The following is a 6,979-nucleotide window of genomic DNA, read 5'->3' as shown; positions in this document are numbered from 1 at the left end:
TTTCACTCTCCTCTTTCACTTTCATCAAGAGGCTTTTGAGTTCCTCTTCACTTTCTGCCATAAGGGTGGTGTCATCTGCATATCTGAGGTTATTGATATTTCTCCTGGCAATCTTGATTCCAGCTTGTGCTTCTTCCACCCCAGTGTTTCTCATGAGGTACTTTGCATATAAGTTAAATAAGCAGGGTGACAATATACAGCTTTGATGTACTCCTTTTTCTATTTGGAACCAGTCTGTTGTTCCATGTCAAATCAAAATAGCAATGAGATACCACTTCACACCCACTAGAATGGCTAATGATAAAAAAGATGGACAATAACAAGTGTTAGAGAAACTTGAATTCTCATACAATGCTGGTGTAGCTGCTTTGGAAAACAGTTTTCCAGTTCTTCAAAAATTTAAGCATAGAGTTATCATATGACCCAGTAATTCTAATCTTAGATATTTACTCAAGAAAATCAAATGTATATGTCTACACAAAAACATGAATCCAACATTATTCATAGTAGCAAAAGTGAAAACAACCCAAATATCCATGAGTTGATAAATGGATAAACAAAATGTGGTATACCCATAAAATGGAATATTATTTAGCAATTAAAAGAATGAAGTACTGATACATAGTACAACCTGAATGAAATCTTGAAAACATAAGTGAAAGAAGACAGTCACAAAGGGCTACATATTATATGATCTCACTGATATGAAATTCCCCAAAGGACAAATCTGTGGAGACCAAAAGTAGGTTAGTGGTTGCTAGGGGCTGCAGAGAAGGTGGGATGGGGAGTGAGTACTACTGGGTTTCTTTTTGGAGAAATGAGAACATTCTGGAATTGAGTAGGAGTGATGGTTGCAAAACTGTATGAATATACTAAAAGCTGCTAAATTGTACACTTTATAAGTGTGAGTTGTATGGCATGTAAACTGTATCTCAATAAAAAAATGAGACATAAAATTTAAAAATACTCTGCTGCTCAAAGGAGGAGGGAGCTGGAATGTTGATCTGCCAGCTCCTAGCAATCATTGGTTGAAAGCTGCTCCTGAGATACATTGATTCCCTGGAACTTGCGGCCTGATTCATATGTGGACTCTCGGAGCCAGAGAGAACCTACGCAGGAGTTGGTACTTGGAAGTTGGGCCTAAAGATGTTCAGGAAGTATTCATTCCAAAAGTGTGGAAAGTTCTCTATGGGCTCATGCACCAATGCTACTTGCCTCCCAGGGTTATATAGTGTTGACTTCTTCCTGCTCTGTCCTCACACAAGTCAAAAGTAATTTCTCAACTTGGAAGATGAAGTGTTACACAATGAGGGTTTTCTACGAAGTATCTATGATTTAATTCATTTTGCGGTTATCCACAGTCATTTTAGCAGCAAACAATAGAAATCAACTAACTTGGACTAGGATGGCTATAATAAAAAAGATGGACAGTATCAAGTGTTACGGAGGATGTGGCAAACTAGAACCCTCACTTATAAGAAGAAGATGAAGATATTGTTAAAGTCTGAGTGGCTCTGAGACTTATGCATGGAGCTAGAGAATCAGGCTCAAATACTGAGCTGCAGCCAGAGAAACCTCGTGTCAGAGCAAGGGCCGAAGTCACAGCAATTCTGCTTTGTTTCCAAGGCACACACCTTCAGCACAGGAAGCCTGAAATGCTTAATCTCACACACTGGTTTCTAAATGAAGGCTAGATTAGACAGGCTTTGAGTACAGGGCTCTCTGAATCCAAAGTCCCCTATTCTTCCTTCTGCAAGTTTGCAATTTCTTCATAACGGAAATGGACGCATGATGGCAGAAAGGTAGCTGCTAATGACGATGCCACTGGGACTTGGACAGTGCCCTAGTTGCCAGATGCAGTTTAAGTGGTATTGTTAGCAAATGCAGTCACAGTCTGCACTCATACCTGTGTCTCAAACAACTAATCGCCCAAGTTGCCTGTCTGTTCTGTTTGCCAGGTACAGCTGGTCCATGCTGAGTAGGTAAATGATTTACACCCCAGAGACAGTCTCCTCAGAGCTCTCACCCCTCCTCCATTTTGTGTAACTCTCCAAACTTGAGTTTTCTGGTCCTATTCTGTCTGCCTCCATTTCTAACGTCCTTTGTCCTTTTTTCCTAAACCACAGCACTGTGTGTCGTCAAACCCTCCTTATTTTCACTCACCTTTGTCTAGATCTTTTAAAGGCTAAGCTGCTCTCACATGATTTGATCTCTGGACTCCTTAAATGCTCTTTTAATAATTATTGAGGATGCTAAAAACTTCTGTTTTTGTGAATTATTTCTGTCAATATTTTACTGCATTAGAAACCAAAAGAGCAAAAATTTTTAAAAGCTATTCTTCATTAATTTAAAAACAACAGTGAAAGAGATTATAGGTTAACATAAATAAGGTGCTTTTATGAAAATGTATTTTTCAGAACAAAAAATTTGTGATTCTCTTTACACAAAATAAAAAATTAATTTATTTGCTTCTATTTCTTAAAATAGAAATAGAATTTTAAGAATTTTAATTTCAAAATGTTCTCTTTTTCTAATATAAACATTTAGTGCTATAAATTTCTCTCTAAGCACACTTTGGTTATATGCCCCAAACTCCTGTATGTTTTATCTTTATTTTCATTTGATTCAAAACATTTGCTAATTGTCCTTTTGATACCCTCTTAGGCTGATCAGTTATTTATAAGTATGTTGTCTAATTTCCAAACATTTGAGGATTTACCAGATACCTTCTATTTTATATTTCTGTTTTAATTCTGTTGTGATTAGAAAATTTTGTAGAACAAATTCTACAAATTCAATTCTGTAGAACATTTCTTATTGCCTAGGATATGGTCTATCCTAGTGAATGTTTCATGTGCACTTGAAAAGGATATGTATTCTGATGTCATTAGGTAGCATGTTCTATAAATGGAAATCAGGTCAAGTAGGTTGATAGTATAATTCCCTTTTATATCCTTTCTGATTTTTCTACTTGTCCTGAGACAATAACATTTAAGTCTCTAATATATTTGCAGAACAGTCTCTATTTCTCCTATCAGTTCTAATAGTTTTTGCTTCTTACATTTTTAAACTGTGTTCTTAAGTGCATGCATATTCAGGGTTATGTTTTCTTAATGAATTAATGCCTTTATCATCATGCAGTGTCCTGCTTTGTCCACTTGGACATTAACAAAGCCACCTGAGCTTTCTTTTGATTTGCACTGGCATGGTACATCTTTTTCCATCTTTTTCTTTTTAGCCTATCTATGCTCTTAGTTTTATCCAATCTGGCGACCTCTGCCTTTTACTTGGGGGGTATTTAGACCACTTACTCTTAGTGTTAGCCCTAAATTTACCATCTTTCTAGTTGCTTTCTGTTTGATCTGCTCTTAATTCATTTTCCCTTCTTTCCCTGCCTTTTAATCTAGTCAATTGAGTATTTATTATGTTTTTATTTAATCTTTACTAGACTTATTAACAATGCATCTTTAAAAAATTTTGGTAGTTACCCTAAAATTTACAATATATATATATTTAACTTAACACAGTGTACTTTCAAATAATATTATGGCTTTTTGTTGTTGCTGCTATTGGTCTGCATTCAGATGAGGTTTCCAACAGAATGTAAATCAAATGTATCACTAAGCACATTGTTTAGTTCCTGCTTTTTTTTTTTTCAGATCAAGATTTTCTTGATGAAGTAAGCAGTATGTTGATTACATTCTTGAACAAGCTCTCTTTGTGTTGTGATCTAGTAATAACACAGTTTTGGCCCAGCACCACTTCCCGGATCATACTTTGAGTAGCACACTGATCTAAGCCATAGGCCAGAATATCTTTAAGGATAAGGAGGCCTCTGTATGTTCTCTTCTACCAGCGCCTGATGCATGATCTAGAACCCACTACCTTCAAGAAAGGAACAGTCCAGTCTTTTCTCAAAGTACACAAAAGACATCAAAATAAATAGCCCACATCTACTTTGACTAAAGCCTTCTTTCCTCAGATACACGCACCCTATGTTCATGGCAGCACTATTCATAATAGATAAGACATGGAAACAGCCTAAATGTCCATTGACAGATGAATAGAGAAAGAAAATGAGATACATATATACAGTGGAGTACTGCTTAGCCATAGAAAAGAATGAAATAATGTCATTTGCAGCAATATGGATGCAACTAGAGCTCATCATACTAAGTAAGTCAGAAAGAGAAAGACCAACACCATATGATATCACTTACAAGTGGAACCTAAAATATGATGCAAATGGACCATCTATGAAACAGAAACAGACTCACAGACAGAGAGTGGACCGGTGGATGCCAAGGGGGAGGGGCTGGAATGGGAAGCTGGGCTTAGCAGAGGTAAGCTATTATATATGGAATGGATAAACAGCAAGGTCCTACTATACAGCACAGGGAACTATATTTAGTATCCGATGATAAACCATAATGGAAAAGAATATAAGAAAAAAGAATGTATATACATGTATAACTGAACCACTTTGCTGTATAGCAGCAATTAACACAACATGGTAAATCAATTGTTTCAATAAAAAGACTTTTCTCATATTCTCTAACTCTCCACAATTTTTGTCTTTGCTTTACTTTTTATTGAAGTATAATCTACACATAGAAAAGTGTACATATGTTCCTCTGTTCATGAGATTTTCCAGGTAAGAATACTGGAGTGGGTTGTCATTTTCTTCTCCAGGGAATCTTACCAACCCAGGGATTGAACCTGCATTTCCTGCACTGCAGGCAGATTCTTTACTGACTGAGCCACCAGGGAAGCCCATAAATGTACAAATCAATGAATTTGCATAAACTGATTACACTAGGGTAAGCAGCACACAGAGTGAGAAACAGAACACCACCAGAACCAGAGAAGACCTCCTTGAATCCCCCACCCTTCCGCCACTGTCCCTCAACAAGGGTACGGCTATTCTGACTTCAAACAGCATAGCTTTGTGTTGGTTCCAGTGTTTAGCTATCACAATAATGCTGCTTGGACTCATCTTAAAAAAGAATCTGTAAACATCTTTTGATGCACCTCTGTTTGGTATATTCCTAGGAGTAGAGTGGTTGGGTCATAAAGTTGGTATGTGTTTGGCTTTAGTAGATATTACCAAACAGTTTTCTGAAATTATTACATCAATTTATTCTCCTGCTGACAAGGCATGAAAATTCCATTTGCTTCACATCTTCACCAACACTTGAATTTTCTTTTATTTTAGCCATTCTAGTGGTTATGTAGAGGTGTCACACTGTGGTTTTAATTTGATGACTATTGATATTGAGGATGTCTGCACATGTTTATTTGAGAAACATTTCAGATGCTTACTTGGGAGATGCTGGGGGTTCAAATCTTTTGCTTATTCTTTATTTGAGTTTCTGCTTTTTTCTTACTGATTTGTTAGAGTCCTGGATACAAATCAGATATAAGTATTATATATATATCTTCACTTACTCCAAGTCTTATCTTTTCACCTTCTTAATAGTGTCTTTTGATAAAAGAAGTTCTTACTATTACTGTACCTAAATTTATCATTTTTTCCCCCTTTATGGTCTGCATGATTTTGGTGACCTCTGACCTCTTTAAGAAATCTTTACATGCTCAAGGTCATGAAGATATACTCCTCTCTTTTTTTTAATAAAGCTTTATTATTCTGCATTTCATGTTTAGATCTTTAGTCACCTGGAATTCATTTTTGTGTATGATAGGATATAGAGGTCAAGATTTTTTTTGCATATAGGTACTTTTGTCCACATACTCACATTCACTCCCCACCAGACTGGAGTATCATATTTATTTTAAATCAAGTGAATATAAACATGTGAGTATTAATCTTTTTCAAGGCTACTGGCTATTTTGGGTCTGATTTTTGTAGATATTTCTGACTACATTTTAGAATCAGCCTATCATTTTTCATTAAAGAAATCCCTGTTGGGATATTGATTAGAATTTAATTTAACATATACATCAATTTGAAGAGAAATGAAATCTTTATAATATTGTCACAATTCAGGAACATGTTATATATTAATCCATTTATTTATGTCTTACTATGTGTTCATTTATCTTAATATTTTTCAGTTTTCAGTGTAGAGGAGTGTTATTTCATCACAGTAACATTGCTTGCACATTTTGCTAGACTTAATCCTAGGTGTTTTATATTTTTTGATGCTATTGTAAATGGTAGTATTTTAATTTCTACTTGTTTGTAGTTTGTATATAGAAACATCAGTACTATTCCATTTTAAATCTAATATATGTTAACCTTTATCCAATAGCTTTCCTAGTTCCAGTGGCTTGTCCATAAATTCTTCTGTATTTTCCCTGTATATAATCATGTCATACAATTTCTTTTCAATTCTTATGCTTTTTATTTCTTTTTTTTCCTTAGTGCATCAGCTGGTACTTCTAGTATGATATTGAATAGGAGGCCCGTCTTTGGGATTGGAATGAAAACTGACCTTTTCCAGTCCTGTGGCCACGGCTGTTTTCCAAATTTGCTGGCATACTGAGTGCAGCACTTTAACAGCACCATCTTTTAGGATTTGAAATAGCTCAAATGGAATTCCATCACCTCCTCTAGCTTTGTTTGTAGTGATGCTTCCTAAGGCCCACTTGACTTCACATTTCAGGATGTCTGGCTCTAGGTAAGTGATCACACCATCGTGATTATCTGGGTTGAGCAGATCTTTTTCATATAGTTCTATGTATTCTTGCCACCTCTTCTTAATATCTTCTGCTTCTGTTAGGTCCATTACATTTCTTCCTTTATTGTGCTCATCTTTGCATGAACTGTTCCCTTGGTATCTCTAATTTTCTTGAAGAGATCTGTAGTCTTTCCCATTCTATTGTTTTCCTCTATTTCTTTGCATTGATCACTGAAGAAGGCTTTCTTATCTCTCCTTGCTATTCTTTGGAACTCTGCATTCAAATGGGTATATCTTTCCTTTTCTCCTTTGTCTTTTGCTTCTCTTTTCTCAGATAT

Source organism: Oryx dammah, unplaced genomic scaffold (genome assembly GCF_014754425.2).
Source record: "Oryx dammah isolate SB20612 unplaced genomic scaffold, SCBI_Odam_1.1 HiC_scaffold_2, whole genome shotgun sequence".
NCBI lineage: Eukaryota > Metazoa > Chordata > Mammalia > Artiodactyla > Bovidae > Oryx > Oryx dammah.
Note: the sequence above shows the minus strand (reverse complement) of the source record.